We start from the raw sequence: 18,862 nt of genomic DNA, 5'->3' as shown, positions 1-18,862 counted from the left end.
CTTTCCCCAATTCTCAGAACTGAGCAAATGCATACAAAATAGTTGCTGGGTTCAGAGTGGAACAACTGAATGAGGGTGTGTCAGGAATTCTCTCCTGCCATCGCTGAAGCTCCCTGGTGGTGAGTGCAGCCACATTCATCACTGTTATACTCACAGAGGCTACTTAAGAAAAATTCCCAAAGGCCTGAACCTTCCCCCATTAATCCCACACTCACACTCACTTCTTTTCACTTAAAAAACCATGAAAATCTCCCTTGACAAACAGAGTCCACTGGCCTTTGGCCTTTTTGTGGGGAGTCAAGAAGCACAGCTGATGCAGGGAATTCTGCCTGCACCCTCTGCACCCTCCTGGCTTCCTTCTCCCACCCAGGCTCAGTGCAGCCACAGGGATCGGGTCTAGGCAGTCCTCCCAGGCTTATGACAAATCTTCTTTGGTTCACACTCACATTCCCGGGGGACCTTAAAAGCAAAGAAGCAGAGTTACTCGGAATCAGCTGAAATCTGTCAAGCCTCCAGGCCAGCTGGAGCAGACTAGTCCCAGGGGATGGTAACCTAGCAACTGTTCAGGTCCCACAGGCCTCCGACTGCAGCACCTTCTTGGAGTTACCGGACCCCATTTGCACCGCAGCCTAAAAAGGGTTGAAGACATATTGAGACTGGAGATGGTCCTGGATATGAGGTGCATGTGATGCACACACACGTGCATGTGTGTTTGTTTATATCTAGGGGAAGATAGAAATAGAACACACACACACGTATGTGTATCCCCTGTTTATACTGTTTGTAGGGAGAGGGGATGGATAAAAAAAAGATGTGGGGATCCTGCCTATTAAACCAGCTTTACTGTCTCTCAACTAAAATCCGCTGGTGACTGCAAGCGCTAAAAGTGAGCTAGACATTGCTTCAGAAAATGCCGGGAGAGCCATCCCAGTAGGGCAGTATTAGCTTCATAGCAGCAGCAGTATCTAAGTGGAGCTTCTAAGAGCTAAGAATAGCTATTGTTTATTGAGTGCCTCTTCTGTGCTGTGAATAGTGCTAAGCACTTACAAATATTGGTGTGGACTGAGTTGGCTGACTATGAAATAGTCAGGTATTATTCATGCCGTTGTTACAGATGATGAAACTGAGGCCCAGAGCAGTTGGGTAATTTGCCCTGAGTCACACAGCTGGTGAGAGATCCTGGTACAGGCTCCACCAACAACCAACAGCACAGCCTGGGTAGACCTTGGCTTCCTCCCCCATTGAGGAGGAGAATAATGCCAGCCTTGCCTGTTTTGATGGCATCCAAGGAGAAAAGTGATGTGAACATGCTCTGAAAAGGACCAAGTGGGTGGATTTAAGGTGATGCTAGGAAAATTCTTTCCCCTGTTTGTACTGTAAGATACTTGGGGGAAAATGTCTCACTTGATTTGTCTGTGTCCTCAGAGGTAGTACATATAAAGCTCTTAGAAAATAATGCATTGAATGAACAAATGAATCAACAGATGACAAATAAACTTTTAGGTGTGGTCACCAAGTGCCGCCTCCCAGAAAAAAATCTCAAACTATTTTAAAATTGCTTTTCTCCAAGCCCCTGGGAAATGCAGTGTTTCTATATAGCCTCTGAGAAAACCTTACCACCTGCAGGTGTGAATCTAAGATGCAATCTTTCTGATTTTCTGGGAAGAGCTGTGTGTTTGCTCACGTGGAAATGTGCAAAGGTAAGAAGAGCAAATATTTCATTTGACAGGAGCCAAAATAGGATAATAGCGCCAACAGTTTTTTAAATGAAGTCCTAATTATGGCTCATAGTCTCACTTATGATGAGAATATTTTTGAGGTTCATATATATTCATATAGATCGATTAGATGATAGATGATGATAGGTAGACAGACATTTGCATATACTATTTTTAAACATCAATCAGGACAACCATGCATGGGGGAGGAGAAGTATTAAAACCGGACACATGGAGTAATGCGGAAAAAGTGGGGAAGGCAGCTTTGTGTTCAGTCCCATGATGGGCCCACCTTGTCTCTACCTGCCATAGTCTGCCTGGCAGGAAGTGCTGCAGTGGCCACAGCTGGAGCCGCCTAGGGATGTGTGGCTGCCAAAAGCCAACAGCAACAGGCACTTGGTTCGTGCTGGTGGCCAACTCGATCCACACCAAATGTTTGGCAAATGAAGCATGGAGTGGAAATCTGCCAATTTAAATGACACAGTGCTCGGTGTATGCTGTTCCCTTTGAATCTCAGTGTAATAACTATGGCTCTACACCTTCTATTGCCTTTCGTTTAATCTGATATGGTAGGAACCTGGGGCCGGGGCAGGGGGAGATATATCCAGTCAGCTCCTGATGAAGGCAGCTCTCGATGTCAGTGGGTAATTTGAAAACTGGAGATAAACTTTAGGCTGGCTTGGGATTGAGGAATAATGCTGGAAGGAGAGCCACATGCCCCTGACCTTAAGGAGGATCCAGCAGATGGACATGGAAGAGTGATCCTCACCATCCGGGTAATCCATGTGCAGAAAATTGGTAGTCAACTGTCCACTCTTTGAAAAATAGCATATGTTACGGCCACCCAATATCATTCATGACCAAAACCTGTTAGAGTTTGTAAACAGCCTGGAAGAACAATGAGAAAAGTCTTAATTGGAGATCTATTTGTGCTTCCCTTATGAAAGCAAATGAATGATGTGTTAATGGAAGGTCTTGGGACTCATTTACAAGCTTTGGCACCTGTAAGTGCTGTCTCAGGCAGCCTCTACAGAAGGACAAGTATCAGCGTTTTAAAGTAATCGAGGACATTTTCATATGCGTGTGACCCTTGCTGTCCCCAATTCTATTTACAGTGAACACTTTACATGAAAACAGATGAACAAATAAAATGATTGGGAGATGATTAGCTTTGAAGCATGAAGTGTAAACAGTCTTGGTTTCGCACACATGCTAATTGCTTTCCACTGATGCCTCACAGAGAAAGGACCTATAGGTTGGAACAATTATTGCTGGAGTACCTGGTGCGATTATGTATGTGAAGTGTATTATACACTGTAAAGTGATGTACAAATGTGAGTGGTTGTTTACAGCAAGAATAGACATGATTCTATACACCCCTTCCCTCCTGGATCTCTTCTCTCTCTGCAATTGCACAGCTTTTAACTACAATACAAATGCACGTGTGTCAGCCTCCCTAGATAATGAGAGGGAAGTTATTCTCTACCTGTCACTTTTCTCTCTCTGGCCCTCATCTATTCTGTATAGTTCTCTCCTTCTCCCCGTAAGGGCATAGAACTCACAGGCTTTCCTGTGGCATTTCAGAAGTCTTCCAGCCCCACAGCAGGCCCTCCCAAACCTACCCTCTCCTGCCCTTCTGCCAAATTTACATCTTATTTGTGACAGCTTTTCTGGATCGGACCCTTAATTAATTGCATTCTTTCTGACCAGTGGCAAAGATGAGACTGCAGACTCCATAAAGACATTATGTTTTCTTTGCACATCTGCTTTGCAGTAGAGTAACATTTAGGGGCCTGTTGCACACAGGATGGTTGGGAGGGCAGAAGACAAGAGCAGGCTCTGGCCAGGCATAAGAGAGCAGACTTCGACTTGACCTCCTTGGGATTGTTTGCTGCTTGAGTGTCAGGCTAAGTTGTCACCTGGCTGTAGTCCCTGGCTTTTCATTCAGTATTGCCACTTCCTGGCTGCTGAAACTGGGCAAGTATTTGATATTTTTGAATATGTTTTCTAATTAATAAAATAGAAATGATAAATAGTGCCTGACTCATAGGATTGCTCTGAGATTAAATGAAATATTTATCAAGTGCTTGGACATTACCTGACACGTACTAAGTACTCAGTACATGCTAGAAATCATGGCCCAGCCTGTTATTATCTTGCATATGAGTATGCAGTCTACCATTTTGCTGGACTTCTGAGCTTCGGTCCCAAAGATTACCCTGGGACCCAAGGAGGAGCATCTTGGAACCAGGACCCACAGGACCCCAAAATGATGCTCTGAGGCGTCAGAGAAACATGCGGCTATCACCTTCAACATACTCTACTAGACTGTCCATGGAAGTCCCGTAAGTAAGCACCATTTTCACGTGTTCCATATTCATCCCCAAAACCTTCCCTAAAAGTTTCAAGAGAGCCTCTTTCCCAAATAAACTGAGCCAGAAGCTTCTTCTGAGCAAAACTGATTGACAGCCTGAATGATTGCAAGTTCATGTCTAACATGGTAGAGCATCCTGGGCTATTTATAGAACAGGTTTTATTTGACTAAATCTGAGCTTTCATCTTCCTCAAAGAGATGAGGATAAATCTTTAAAAATAAGTAAATAAAATGTAAGGGAAGGGGGAAATGTAAAAAAATAAAAAGGAAGTCATTCTCAGGGCTACTGGAAGTGGGCAAAGGGCAAGAATGTCTCAACATGTTTTGAAGATAGTCATATCTTTTCTGCATCTTTTCTGGCATGTTTTCTGCCTTTTTTGACAAACCCTTCAGCAGAACTCTGACCCAGCATTTCTCCCAAGCCTCTACCCACTGGTTGGCAAGAACACCTTTAACTAAGTTTCCAATCCAGCATTTCTCCCAAGCCTCTGCCTGCTGGTGAGCAAGAACACCTTTAACTAACTTTCCCATCCGTTTAAATTCATTCAATTCATTGTGTGTATCTATGCATCCCTTTAGCTAGTCTGCAGATACTTCAGGGAAAAAATGCCAAGTCCCTTAGATAGCCCACTTCCTGCCTCCTTCTGCATCTCTCCCTAGGGTAGACTCCCATTTTTGGAGGAGAGGGGATCTTACTCCTTCTCACATCACAGGGCAAAGAGACTCCCTGGCCTTACACAGTCCTTGAAGGTGTGCAAGCTGTTGTCCCCTGTCACCAGAGTGATGTTCCTATCGCTATGGGTCCTGCTGGCCCCAAAGTCTAGCCGATTTAAGCCATGACTTGGTCTCTTCTGGGTTGCTCTAGGCCAAGAAACACTCATGGGATGAAGTGGCCTCTCCTTGACTCTGCCTATCTGCAGACCCCTGGGCATCTGCTGCATCTTTGGTCAGACTCTGCTACAGGGCTTCCTTGCCTGCCATGGTAGACTGATTGACAAGTCCCCCGGCCATCAACTCAGCATCCACAGCCCATGGGCACTGACAGCAGCCCAGAAAGCTAAACCCAAGGGATCCACTCTGTCTGACTCTGCGGCTTTGCCCAAGGTTGTTGTAGGTAGTAGAATATCTTAAGTGATCCTGAGTTGTCAGTGTTAGCATTGCTCATCTAACACATCTACCTCTCTCACACATCTAAGTAGGTTCTGTGTCATCAGCTGTCAGGTCTTCTGGTTTTGATATCAAAGACAAAGGGGTTATCTTAGAGGAAAATCCACAATTTTGAGTCTTTGGTGCATGGCTTCTCTTACTGAAGGTGGGTGGGAGTGAATGTGTAAAGACAGGTATGAAATTCCCTATCCCTACAGTTACCTGATTTTCAGTGTTATTGCTCTGTTGCAGAATCTTAACTTGCATGGGAGAAGTTAAATATTATGTCCAGCTTTCTCTCTGCAATCTTCTGTAATATTTTTCAAACCCCTCCCCAACCCTGCATACAGATACGTTGAGCCAACCAGGACCAAGGTAAAGAACTCACGTAGGTAAAAAGAAAGCACATTAATGGATTTTAAATAACATCCCTGTTACATATATAACTCCCATTCCCACTCCATTTTGTATGTTCCGTATTTCTTTCCAAACTCTTTCCTAAATACTTCAAAAGAAAGAATTATTTATTTATTTATTTATTTATTTGAGACAAGGTCTCACTCTGTCACCCAGGCTGAAGTGCTAAATACTTCAAAAGAGCCTCTTTCCCAAATAAACGCAGCCAGAGGCTGAGCACCCATTTCACGTTGATGAAAATTTCTGTGTGCCATGCACATTCACCATACACACTACATCCACAGCCAAGCTCCAAAATCCTTTGTCTTTTTTTCTGGACAAGATTGGTGCTTTGCAAGCACAGGGGGGAAGCTCATAAATGGCCCAATGCTATAAAGTAAGGCAAATAAATGTTCACCTACTATTCATTATACACAGAGAATTTTGAAAGGAACAAGTGTTAGATTTGATCTAAATAAATTACATTGATCAAACAAATTAAGAACAAAGAGGTTTCCTTGCAGCAGGAGAGGCTGCAGAGCAGGTTTGCAAGCTCTCAGTTCGAGATGGAGCTGAGTGCTTTAGATATATGGGGCTCTTCCTTCAGCATGTGTCAATCTGGGTTTTAACTGTTGTTAAGTTAAAGTTTATTAAGTTAAGAAGCATCAGCAATACCCAAGAAAGCATGAAGGTTCCAGCAGCTATGTTCAACCCATGAAAAACAGAAGCAATTTGAAAGATGGAGCTCATTTTCACAAGCAAAGCAAAGGGAAAAGCCAGTGAAGCATGGAGCCACAGAGCTAGCTGAGAGAATGGCGGTAAGGGCTGCTCCTGCAGGTCCCTGTTTGCTAACAGACAGCCTAGGCCAGCGACACAGGAGCTTTCGCTGGCTGTCAGATCATTTTCAGAAGCAACAATTCATGTCACGCTAATAGCTCAGTCTATAATTAGGCATATTTATCTAAGTCTCTGTGATCTGTCTCCTGCCTCTCTGTGCTTGGTTTCCTCCAAGAACAAATAATCCCAATGAGTTATGAGTCTCTTCAGAGTGGCAAGTGGGAGTGTGTGTGTGTGCTGAAAGCCCCGTTATCAAATGGTCTAAATGCAATCTTCTTATTGTTCAAATATGTGGGTAGAGATTGTCTCTTCTCATGGGAAGTGGATTCTTCAGTGCTTACCAGAAAGAGCTGGGAAGCAAAACACATTGTCTGCCACAAACTGACAATGATCGTGCTATTTCTGTGTCTTCCTATATTAGGTCAAAGGAGTACACCTTTGCAATTGACTTCAAGACTGCTTGGAAAGATGATAAATAAGAGCAATTAGTCAATTAACATTTTAAAATTATTTGGAAAGCCATAAAAGCTGCTGCAGGTTGAAGAGCCTGAGAGTAGCTGTCTGCTTTTGTTCTTTTTCTTTATTTCAACATATTTTGCAATTCAAGAAGTAAGGCATTATCATCAGGTGGACTGATTCATCACGCATGGGCCAATAAGGCAATTGGAAGAAAGTTGGGTGTCCTAGAATTTTACTGGGCCTTAATCAGCTTGATTCTCCATGTCTGTGGGATCCCTGGTGAGGCCCTCCTGCCAGAAGACTGATGCAAAAGACCGCCCTTTGTACTTTTCTCATTTTCCAGGGAAGCTGTGGAATCAGCCAGCTATTGCCTGGCTTATTGCTCCCTGGGAAATAGTTTTCCTGCACAAATAATGTGCACCCTCTAAATTCTAACTCCTCTGCTAGTGCTTTACATCATTCTTGTAGCAAGTATGTTGTACCCACCAACCCAGGCTGCCAGTCAGAACAAGATGCAATAATTATAAGCTGCACCAGACAGATGCTTTCTAGAAATAAAGATTGGAATCCACTTTTTAAAAACAAATATCTTTGGTTGCTTACTCTGACACACTAGCTCCTTTAATATTCAGAAAAATCCTGAAGATAAATATTTTCACATCCTCATTTTCCAAATAAGTAAATGGATGCACAGTAAGGTGAAGTTACTGGCCCAAAAAGCCACAACTAATATGAGGCTTCAGTAAGTTTCAACCCCTGGTCTGCTGTGTTTACAGCCTGTGCTACTTTGTTACACTGTCTCAACCCTTGGTTTCTGTCTAAGCAGGCTGCCTCTTCTAACTGAAACAGAAAGGTATTTGCACCGAGCTTTTGCTGACTGATATGGAAGAATAAAATGTTAGTAATTTGTATTTCACGAGTCCATAGCTCCTATTATTTACCCAGATTATTGGCCATTTTCTACCCTTCCTATCCAAGGCAAAGGACTCTGGATGAAGTTGAATGTTATTCTTATGAATCACATACACACATAGAATCAGGTCGTATGCATCACTTTCATGAAGCTTACATTTTCTATTCAATTGACCATTGGATTGTATCAGAAACTCCTGCTATTGAAGTCAAGCCTAGATGACCACATCATATTAAAAACCTGATAAACTGTGCACAATCACTAAATTCAAATGTGCCCCAGTGGGACTGCCTGTGTATGACAAGCTGCTCATTTCTCATGGAACTCTGAAGCTGGATAGACTGGAAATGCAGAAGTCAAGCAGCCCAAGAGATTTATGTAAGACAACAGCATCAACCTCTTCCATTACATCTTTGTTAGGGCTTTTACTCAAGCTGCAAAACATATTTGTATGACTTTGATATCCAATTCATTCTCCTCGCATCCACTATTGACAAAAAGACAGACGGCAGAAGAAAATACACAAGAAAACAAAGAACTAAGTCAGTGTTTCTCCAAATGTGGCTGCGACCCCTATTTCATCATCCCATGATGTGCCTGCTAGAAACTCAGGTTTCTGGGCCCCACCCAAGATTTAATGAACCAGAATCCCTGGGGCAGGCCTAGGAATATACATTTTAATAAGCCTCTGAGATGATCTCTAACTCTTCAAAAATTTGTGAACTATTGAGAAATACTTAGCAAGCTCAGTACTAAGTCCCTATATTAATTAATAAATGAAAATATTTTTTAAAAGATTAGAGACATTGGTAGTGCCAAATTATACCAGTGCTTAAGATCTTTTGTGTCTTTAAAGAATAATGACTTAGTGTTATTAAAATGATACACGCTTAATATTTAAAATTTGAGTGAGAAGATCTAAAAAAATTGGAGACGTCTGCGTACATGGATTGAAATATGGAACTCAATATAATAAAGATGCCAATTGTTCCCAAATGATCTATAGATTTTATGCAAATCCTAGCAAAATTTCAGGAGGATTCTTTGTAGATATAGACATGCTGAGTTAAAAAAATGTATGGTGAAGCAAAGAAACTAGAATAGCTGAACAATTTTGACAAAGAAGAATAAAATTACAGAAATAATACTATCTGATTTAAAAGTTTACTATATAACTACAGTAACCAAGACAGTATGGGACTGGCAGATGAATAGATAGATGGATCAATGGAACAGACTGAAGAGTTCATAGATAGACCCCTGGAAGCACAACCAACTGATTTTTTTTTTATATTGGTGCAAAAAATCTCAGCTGAGAAAGAATAGTCTTTTCAACAAATGGTATTGGAACAGCTGGATACTCATAGGCAAAAAATATTAACCTCAACCTAAACCTCACACAGTATCCTCACTCTGCCTCCCTTCATATAACTTTTCACTACATTGAATATTATATTTATTGTGAAATTTTCTATCTCCCAACAGTGGAAAATAAACCCTATGAGGACATAGACTTCTTTTGTTTGGTTTACTATTGTATCTTTGTAATGTAGAACAATGTTTGGCATATAGTATAAATTCACTAAATATTTACTGAATAAATGACAAAATGAATGGACTCAGGAAAGAAAATGGAAAAAGCAACAAATTATACAATCTCAGCACCAAGATATAATTAGTGTGATAACATGATGTACACCATTGCAGACATCTTTCTTTGCATACATTAATATAGACACATGGATGATAGGAAGATGGAGAAAATGGATAGATGGAAATAATTTTACAGTAAGAGAATGACAGAAAGCCATTTTAGAAAATAAATTGATGTTATTTTAATTTAATATTTAAAAACTAGGTAAAACTGCATATAAATTAAAATTTTCTTACCATAAGATATTAGTTTTTATAAGGGTCCTATAGTGTTTACAAAACAATGATTGGAACATTTGAGGTTGAAGTTATTATATTTTTTAAATTATATTCTCAATTTTAGAAAGTTTCAACTGACTCCTCCCTAAAAATGATGAAAATATTTACTCTTATAATTCTTTCCACTTCTTTTTCTGCCTAACATTTTTACTTTTGCTTTGTCAAGGTCTATAACACTAAAATAGCCATGAGTTCTACAATTGTTCAATTTTAGTTTTATGTATAAATGTAGTGCTCCATCCCAAGGATGTTACCACAGTTTCTTTATTCTGAGTTCTTTATATTGATCTCAATTGACTACATTTTGTAGTTGTGTTGATTTTTTCAAAAAAGGCTATGAGTACTAAAGCCCCCAAGTTCATTCATGTTTGAAACTGTCCTCTATATCCTTTTATTCTTGAAAACAACCTAACAGATACCACATCCACCAATAAAGGATTAACTTCTGCAGAAATTGGCCTCCTTTCATGAAAAAGCTAGAAAACTGAACAAATTATATGAAACAATTATTCTCAGACATTGAACAACAGCTCAGTCAGGATAAAACTATAATCCCTGAAAGAAAATAAAAAATAAGGTGAGCCTGTGATTGCCTCACCTGGAGACAGTTTCAAGGACATAGCACAGAATAGGGGTTGATATATGTATTAGTTAATTCTTAAACTGCTATGAAGAAATACCAAAGACTGGGTAATTTATAAAGGAAAGAGGTTTAATTGACTCACAATTCCACATGGCTGGGGAGGCCTCAGGAAACTTGCAATCATGGAGGAAGGCAAAGGAGAAGCAGGCACCTTCCTCACAGGGTGGCAGGACAGAGTGAGTGTAAGCAGGGGAAATGCCAGATGCTTATAAAACCATCAGACCTTGTGAGACTCACTCATTAAGACAAGAACAGCATGGGGGAACTACCCCATGATTCAGTTACCTCTACCTGGTCCCACCCTTGACACATGGGGATTATTACAATTCAAGGTGAGATTTGGGTGGGGACACAGAGCCAAACTATATCAGGGTACACAAACAGAGCCTGGCAATATCACTGACTTGAGGAGATGGAGATCAGTGTTTGGAATGTCAAGGCTGCCAGAATGTAACAGACACAGTATAGGAGGAGAAGAACCTGTGTAGAGGGACATCCCTGGAGATCTACAAGGGAGTCCCCTTCAGTCCCATTGAGTCCTTGTAAGTGAAACTCCATGAGACTGGATAAAGAACTACTGAAAAGAAGTAGCCTGAACAATTACTGGAGTACTCACAAGGCTTGGAGTAGTTCATATTCCCATCTGCCAGGATGGAGAGGCCTTATCATGATACACGGATCATTGGTAAGAGCCGTCAGAGGAGTCTTGCCTTAGGATGGGCTAAATTAGCTATAAAACAAAGATTGCTTTAGACCCACTCTGGCAAAAGCAAAAAGCAAAAAGCAAGCCTCAAGAAAATCAAATTGACTCAAAGTAGCTTGACTGCGTGCCAGAGTAAATTACAGTACTCATTAGAGGAATATAACTAAATCCACCACCTAGCAACATAAAACCCACAATACTTGGTAACTAAGAAAAAAAATATTGCATATGCAAAGAGGCAGGAAAATATACTAGATACTTAGGAGAAAAATCAATCAATATAAATAGATTCAGAAATGACAGAGATAATGGAATTAGCAAAGACATTAAAACATTCATTTAAAATCTTATAAGGATTCTCAAGGATATAAAAGAAAACATGAACATGGTGAGGAAAAAAATGAAAAATATAAAAAAGAACCAAATGGAACTTCTAGAGATGAAAAATACAGTACAAAAAATGAAAAATAAACTAGATGGAATCAGTGTAGTAGCACTAATTAGCAGCAGATTAGATACCGCAGAAGAGATCAGCAGATATAGCAATACAAACTATCCAAAGTAAAGAGCAGAGAGAAAAAATACTGGAAAAGTGAATAATGACCCATGGGACAATATAAAATGTTCTAATACCTGTATAATATGAGTGTGAGAAGGGGAAACTGGGGGAAAGGTGGGCATTTTTTTAAAAACTTGAAAACATAATGGCTGAAAATCTTCCAAATTTAATGAACACTATAAGCATTTATATCAAAGAAACTCAATAATACCCAAGGAGAAGAAACATAAAGAAAATCATACCAAGACACATCATAATTAAATTTATGAAAAACAGTGATTAAAAAAAGAGCTACCCAGCTGAACATAATATTCTAGGATCACACTTTCTTTCCCTCAGAACTCTGAGGTATTTTTCCATTCTGTTTTCCATCTGGCATTGATTGTTATTAAGTCCAAGTTAAGCCTGATTTTCCCCTTATGGTTGATAAGACGTTTGTACTTGGCTGTTTGAAGAATTCTTCCTTTATGCTTAACCAGGACATTATTTGTTCATCGCCACTCAGTATTATTTTTAACTTTCAACATTCAAATTTATTGCATTTTCCACACTCAAATCAACATTTTCATCTTAAGGAAGATTTTCTGAACTACAGTTCTTGATACTTTTCCTGTTCTTTTGTATGAGTTTTGTACTAAAGATACTTATCATCCTTACATTTAATGATCTCGGTCTTTTATAGCTAGTGTTTTCTCTTTCATTGCTTTAATCCTCCATATTTTTTTCCTGTAGTATTATTATCTCAAGCTAGTAATTTTATTTTCATTCCTGTGTATTCTGTTCCTTGTGTTTTCTAATTATATTGACAATGATTTTGTTTCAGGGGAATCTCTTTTCCTGTCTCTCTCTCTTATTTTATAATTTTGGTTTCAAACTGTTGTTTTATTGCATTCATATATCATTAAATTTTCATATAGTGGAGAGCAGTCACAGAACTAGTTTACACTTTAGTTATATTTTCTTCCAGATTGGGCTTATCTTGTTTTTGCATTTTGTCCTTTTTTTCTTATTTTCCTGAGTGTTCTTTTTCAATTTGCCAGTACTTACTGTGGGCAGACATTGTATACACATTATTTTGCTTTGATATAGAGTAGTATAAATTTCTTTTGACTCCTTTCCTAACATTTTGGAGTCACAATTTGAAAGTTCTGCCTTCTATGATTTTTTCTCTAGGCTAAGAATGCTGGAGTTTGTTAGCGAGAGATCCTGACTGAACTGACTGCAGTCCTTGTTTGATATTGGTATTTATCTCTTCTGAGATCCTGTTAAATATACTGTACCACAGTTCAATCCACCCAGCCAGGGGCCATCCAACTTCAAAGAACTTCAATACACTTCAGGCTGATTTATCCAAAACACATTCCCCAAATGGTCTTTTTAAAAAAGCTGTAATATAAAAAAATACCCTGAAACAAATTTGAGCTGTTTGGGAAGAAAAATTCCCACTGGAAGTGGAAAGAGAGTTAAGCAAAGTAGTTTTTGCAAATAATTGCATTGAAGGCCGAACACATGTGAACCAGAAAGGCTCAACAATAGGCGAAATGAATAGACATGAAAAATCAAGTCTCAAGTTAAGTGAAAGGAATAAAGTCAATAATAAATGATGTATAAGGCAAGGGAGAATGTCTCCATGGCCATTTGGTAAGGCTACTGAATGGAGAGAATGTAGCACCTGTAGAAAATAAATGATGAATGATGTGTGTATATTGATATCCAATGAACAAGAAACACATGGAAAAGAAAGCGTTGAGAGTCCTTGAAAACTGCAAACATCAATGGGGCTGTAATCAAAGACATGAGTGAATATGACTAAAATAAATTGTCCTTTGAACTTAAGAGGAAAAAAATGCAAATTTTTGAGAAATGAAAGAGTATGATACATTTCTGAAAATGTATTAGATCATATGCCAGAGGGTGACAAAGCTGAGCTATTACTTTTATTCAGAGCTGGCGACTCCATTGCAAGTAGTGTTTTTCTCACTGCTAAGCTAAGTAAAGGAACCCTTAAGATATGTGGTTAGAAATTTGAATCCATGTAGAGATTAACTAATTTCACTGACAGCCACAAAAGAAGCAGCCAAATTCAGGAAGCCTTGTTTATTCAGCTGGTGCTTCAGCCAATATTTATTTGCTTTATTATAAGATACCTGAACATGTAGGGTAATATATAAAGATTTTGTCACATTTGTAAATGAAAAAAGAAAAGCTCATTGGGTGGCGGTGAGGGGGACCTTTTGTTAATTGGGAAAGCATCTTTGCTAAATGGTTTTGATTATGGGAACAGGAGCTGCAAAAAGAGTATGATGCCTTTCTGCAAACGTATTAGATCATATGCCATGTTTTTGGAATTTTGCCTGATTCCCTTTTGTCAATAGTAAAGAAAGTTGAATGGTAATCGCTATGTGATTTTTTAGCCTAACAGAAAACCCAAGAGAAAAGCAGAGCCTTATTTTGGCCTTTATCCAGTAGGTATTTAAAGTCCTTTTTAAATGGCCCATCTTTCTTGTTCTACATAATGATGGCAGAACAAATTCCTGCTCATTACATCTTTAATGTATGTTTATGCTGTTAGGGAAACTAATGATATGTCAGTGAGCATTAAATGTTTGTTTATTTCCTGAGCAAGGCTATCCATACTATGGATGACAGTTCATCCATCCGTGCATGAAATACATGACCAGATTTCTCAATTTCTTTTATAGGAAAGACTGTAATTCACATGGATAAAAAGGGATATGAACTTTAAGATTCTCCTTGGGTTTTACTACATTCTTTCCTTTTCCTTATTTTGCAGTAAGATTATCAAAGGATAGAAGATAGTACTTTAAGAAGCTATGTGTTTACAAAAATTCTTTACTTTTCATTTTATCAGTGAAAAAGTTTAAAGTAGATCGTATATAAAACAAATAAATATAGGTTAGACAAGTTATTTTTCTAAGATTCTAGGGTAGTAAATAATTCATTAGCATGAGTACATGCTTATGATTCATACATGAAAATCAAATTTCTACCTTGAAAATCAGTTTTTACCTAGAAATGGCAGTTGAGAAACCAGTGTAAATTTAAAGTGCTGGGATATTAATTAACTGAAAGTCAAATATCAGAGGGAGTTGAGTAAGTTTATAATACAGTATCCACGCCCTGAATTCCTTAGCTGTCAAAAATAACCACTTTCATTTATCCAAAAATCTGATTCAACAGAAAATTATTTGTAAGCTGTAAAACACTACAAACATGTATCTTTATGACTAAAATTGACAATCTTTTTATTTTTTAGCTCATTTTACATTTTACTCATTACTTTGATAATTACATTTTTTAGATTCAATTGTTTAACTGAGGGGTAGTGTTGCTACCTCCTTAGACAGACCCTAAAGTAACCATTAAAAATTAAAGGAGATATAAATTAGTACAGCCATTATGAAAAACAGTATGGAGGTTCCTCAAAAAATTAACAGTAGAACTAACATAGGCTTCAGCAATCCCACTACTGGGTATACATCCAAAGGATATGAAATTAATATGTCAAAGAGGTACCTACATTCTCATGTGTATTGTAGCATTATTCACAGTAGGCAAGATAAGGAATCAATCTAAGTATCCATCAAGGGATGAATGGATTGCAAAATGTATGTGTGTATGTATATAATACATACAGAAATATTATTTAGCCTTAAAAATCCTGTCATTTGCAACAACATGGATGAATCTGGAGGACATTATGTTAACTGAAATAAGCCAGGCACAGAAAGATAAATACTACATGATCTCACTTGCATGTAAAAATGAGAAAATTCAAACTCACAGAAGCAGAGAGTAGAATAGTGGTTACCAGGGCTGGAGAGAGGGTGGAAATAGGGAGACATTGGTCAAAGGATACCAAATTGCAGTTAGACAAGAGGAATGAGTTCAAGAGATCTATAATCACATGGTGATTATAGTTATTAACAATGTGTTGTATAGTTGAAACTTGATAAGCAAGTAGATTTTAAGTGTTCTCGCCATGAAAGAATAAGTATGTGAGGTAATGCATATGCTAATTAGCTTCATTTAACCATTCTATAATGTATACATATTTCAAAACATCATTTTGGACACAATAAATAGATAACATTTTTATTTTTCAATAATAAATGGGTAAATAAATGTGAAATATACAAAAATTAAACAAGATGGCTTAACCAAAACAGGAAGCAGTGCACGCACTGTGCTGCTCTTGGGAATATACTAGATAGAGGGACAAACCAGTTTCACTCCTGAGAACCAACTGGAAGATCAAACTTGCCCAAAGTTTGCTTTGAAGCCTGCTTTTCCTCCTGATTCGCTGTCAGCTAATGACATCACCTTTGTCCCAGGGTAATAAGCTACATTTACTTTGGTCAGGAGCTGTTCTATTCACTTGATATATAATAACTAGTATAATTTACATTTGAGAACTAATAGTACCCTATAAGATAGGTCCTATTATTTTCATGTTCAATGGGTGAGAGGCAGAGCTGGGATTTACATCCAGTCTGGTGGCAGCGGAGTTGTAACCACTATTCTGGTCTTTAAAATCCTCCCTCATCTCATCTGTACCAAACCCTGTCCTTCCATCCCTTCCTTTTTATTCCCTGACCTCAGCAACTCTCACATGAGCCATTGTGGCAGCTGCCTTACTGGTGAGAGTGAACAGACAAATGAACACTAGCCAGACTATAGGTTAAAACAGAACTCTGACCCACAATCTGCAGCAACCTGCCCAGGAAGCCAACCCATTTTTTAGTCAACAGCCTAGAATGCAACCTGCTATCTATGAGTCAGACTTATGGAAAGTCACATCATTGTCTCCAGCAATGAGCTCAGGAAGCCAAACAATAGCACCTGTAACAATCAGCCAGGACTTGATTCATAACTGACAAATTCTCTACTTTTCTCCGTTTCCAACTTAAGTCCAACAAGAGAAAGACAAATATGCTTCCCTAACCAATCACAGATGATGCCTGGCTCCAGGTTAGCTGCCTATAGCTTCCTCATGACAGTGGCCTCTGATTAGGCCATGCCTGACTCTTCCCTTTTTCCACTTTAAAGCTTTCTCACTCCTCTGCTTGCCTTTGAATCTCTTTCAAAACACCGTCATGATTCCCTTGCTACAGGAAGCTCTGAATAAATAGCCATTGCCTGCTCTCATTTGCTTGGTCCTTGTTCGTTTTACACTGGTAGCCAACTACCTCCATACCTTCCTCTCTTAGCATAGAGATAATCCAACAGACAGACTATGTTGTAGAAAGATGGAAACACACAAATATCCATGGAATGATGGACTTGAGTTGTGCTTTGAGAGTAAGCAGGATTCAAAATGCTGGGCAGGAGGCTGGGAGAACCACACGGGCAGAGTGAATTGTGTGTGCAGAACTGAAAGAAGTTCCTTTGTGTCCTTAGTCTCCTAAGCCTCTTCCTCATGGGGAAGGAAGGCTAGGCCATGGTGTAGATATAATCCACTTTACACGTTGCCAGCCAGCTTACTGGCTACAGAATTGCTGTAACAGTAGTATATTGTCAGGAGCAAGTAACATGGTAATTGAAGGGTTTTGTGAGTACAGTTAAAGTTGATATCATTAACAATACAGGGGTTCCTGTAGCGCTGATAAAACAACTCATACTTATACCAAAAGAGAAAGCAGTACCTAGCTCCTGAACCAAGATTGCAGAGTCAAATGTGCAGATGTGTAAGAAATTGTAACATGAGATAGGTTTTGCTGTAGGTCATGTTAGCTCATTTATATTCTGTAAGTCCCAACAGCTAAGAAACAACAATGTACCTGCATATACAGAAAGCAAAATCCACTTGAAATTGTACTGAGTAATGAAGAATTTAAACTAACTGGACTTTGCAAATGCGTGGAGATCAACAGCAGGTCACTCACTTGCAATTACTTCCACGGTTGCCTTTAAGGTTTGAAGAACCTCTCAGTAAAAGCAGTGAAAGTCTTTGAATTCCAAGCAGCAGCTTGACATTCTTGGATAGTTGTAACCATCCACTTTCATAGGTATTTGTTTATAAAGGGAGAAATAAATTTATCTTAACTTTTTTCTACTAACTGTAAAGAAGTCATGAATTGGGATAGTAAAGCTTCCAGTGATGGAAAGGAAGACATTGCAGAATAGGTGCTTCAGCCTAGAGTGACGTCCAGGTTCAGTTTTACAAGGTCAGAGTCCCTGAGGAGGGTCCACTATGCACCAACAGTCTTGTGTTCACGTGTATGTCACGGCTAGATTCCACAGCATAGAACAGTGCTGGCATAGGGTTAATACTCAGGAAATAGTAATGAATACAGGGATAGATGGACAAATGAATAAATGAAGTGATACTCCTAGGAGTAAAGCCAGGTTATAGGATTGCACCAGCTGTACCTTCATTCTCATGCTCCGGACAATCCTTTAACTACCTTTCTCAGTACTTCGAGTGCCTTCAAGGCAGCTGGCAATTCCTCTTCACTCAAGTTCTACTTCTAAATTAGTCCATGCCCTCTAGGAATAACAATGGCAGTTAATACCTGAGTACTATTAGTTCCAGACACAAAACAAATCCCCTTCTATGCAGGTTCTTATTTAATCCTCACAAAACTCTATTGGTGGATGCTGCCATTATACTCACTTTACAAATGAGAAAACAGAGGTTTTGCCAAGATAAGAAACTTGTCCAAGATCCACAAATTTTGGGGCAGAGTCGGAACTCAGACCCAGTTCATCTGTCTCAGGAAGTCTGTGCTCTTAAGAGTGATGGCCGTTTGCTTCCACCATTTCCTCTCCTGCCTGGACCGTTGCCAGGACTTGCAAATTCCTCTCTCTGTTTCCTCACCACTCTTTCCAAACTATCCCACATCCTGCTGCCAGAATAACCATTTTTAAACCTGTATCTGATCATGAATCTTGCTTAATGCCCTTCAACAAATTTCCAATATCTCAGAAGAAATTTCAAATTCCTTTTTGAGGACTTCAAGATACAACATGACCTAGTCACCTCCCTATTTTTCTAACCTCATCTCCTGAGCTTCCCAGCTCTCAATTCTGTGCCCTAGTTTGCCTGGACTTACTCTATTCTTTCCTCTCTGGCATGACGTCCTCCCAGAAGCTGTCCTTATCCTGCTGCTCACTCCAGGTTGGGGCAGATCCCCTTTTCCTGTGCCTCTTGAATGCCCT

Source organism: Pan paniscus, chromosome 14, assembly GCF_029289425.2.
Source record: "Pan paniscus chromosome 14, NHGRI_mPanPan1-v2.0_pri, whole genome shotgun sequence".
NCBI classification, from domain to species: Eukaryota; Metazoa; Chordata; class Mammalia; order Primates; family Hominidae; genus Pan; species Pan paniscus.
This window is presented reverse-complemented; position numbering follows the sequence as displayed.